The sequence below is a fragment of the Lathyrus oleraceus genome, chromosome 3, assembly GCF_024323335.1.
Source record: "Lathyrus oleraceus cultivar Zhongwan6 chromosome 3, CAAS_Psat_ZW6_1.0, whole genome shotgun sequence".
NCBI lineage: Eukaryota > Viridiplantae > Streptophyta > Magnoliopsida > Fabales > Fabaceae > Lathyrus > Lathyrus oleraceus.
Genome location: NC_066581.1, coordinates 194,096,893 through 194,098,773, shown reverse-complemented (window position 1 = coordinate 194,098,773; position 1,881 = coordinate 194,096,893).

Here is a 1,881-nt window from a genome sequence, read left to right as displayed (position 1 = left end):
TTATGAAATTTTTTCTCCAAGCTCCTTTGACCTTGTTTGACCTATGATAAATCTCATGGCTATTTCTTTGGTGTTTTGATGAGATTTTAGGAATTTGACCAACCATAATTTAATTTAATGCATATTTTTATTATTTTTAATTGTTTAAATGCCAAATTAATTGTGTAGAGCCATTTTAATTGACTTTGTGAGTTTGACTTATGTTGTTGGGCCTTGGTCAAGGTTGATTTGACTTTGCTAGGTTAAGATCATTGGTTTTAGGGGATTGATGGAATGTACATTCCATCTCCTAAAATGAATGAATGATCTTAATTTGGGAAAAGTCCTCCTTTGGCCAATTTGTGTTGAATCCATTCCCCCTCCCTCTTCATCTCATTCCCTTTCTTTATCCATTCATGTCATGGACCTATGATATCTCTATATCCTAAGGCTAGTTGATTGCAAAATCAACATAAGTATGGATGAGATTAGGTCCCCCATTTTGCATATTGTTTTTGTGCATGGCATGTTTCATGAGCATAGTTCATCATACTATGTCTCTAAAATGTATTAACACCAAAATTCTATTGCCCGACCTCAAATAGTTGTGACTTCTACATAAGTCCAATTACGATTGCTTAACATAACGCTAAATTTGGGACATAAAAAGCATAACATTCTAGTTAGTAAGATTGTAAGTCTACCCTCTTTCATGGTATTGTGTGGAAACTTGGCCTTTTTTCCTTCCTTTGAAAGATGTCTTGGTTCAAGGATCCATGCTTGTGATAAGTGGGTTGAGTGTTCTCCAAAGAATGACTTAAACAAAAACAAAGCAAAAACAATACTAACTTCTAATCAACTAACAACTAACATTTAATTTCAAGTCATTTACTTTTAATGCACTTTAATTTTTTAAGCTTTATCCGTTTGCCATTATTCATACCATTTAAGTTATTTACTTTAATGTCATTTTCCCTTTGTCCACTTTGACCATATTTTGTGATATATTATTTTTGTATATATTTGTGTGTTTGTGTGGTCTTTTGACCTTAATGTACATAATAAAAATAAAAAACCCGAAAAAACATTTTGTTTGGACTATTGGTTTGATATGAGACTATTGGACTTAGAACTTAGGCAACACTACCTATGCAAAGGACTTGGCCAATGCCAACTTTCATGAAACCAAGTGCTTGTGAAGTGAACATTCATCTGATACAAAATTAAAGATCCATTTGAGTTCATCTGCAACATGACCGATGTAAAGCTGTTATTTTGAACCTGCAACTAATTCCATCTTTGAAGTCATCTAATACATGGGAAATCTTGAAGAAGATCATGGGGTTGCTAAGCTTGGATGTGGCTATCTTTATTTGATGCCTTGCTCTTCAACTTTCTATTTGTATATTGATTGTTGCTTGACTATAAAGTCCAAGGGAAATTTGGGTTTCTATATGACATTCTTGTCTATTGGATTGCAACCCATTGGTCAGATCTTTTCAACTCTCAACTTTTAAATTTATGCTTAGGATTAGTCTCTTCATCTCCTCCCCACTTCTTTAATTTCAAAATCTCTCCCCTTTTTTTTAAAATCTTCTTTGCTTGTGCTTGTTTTCTAAACATAGACCATATTGCAAATTAGAAACTTTGGCCTTATGCCATTGCATTTTCAAACTTCTTTTCTTAAATAAACTTGTAAATAAACTTAATTATAATTGACTTAAAATTTCCAAAAGACAAAAAGAATTAACACTCATTCAAACCATTTTAGGCCTTTGGTGCCTTTGTTCAACTTAAAATTTTGTTAAAAGAAATGCACTCACTTTTAAATTGATACCACGAACTACGAGGTTTTGATCCCTCATTTTATGTTGGTACGTAGGCACAAGTCCGAAGGTCTTG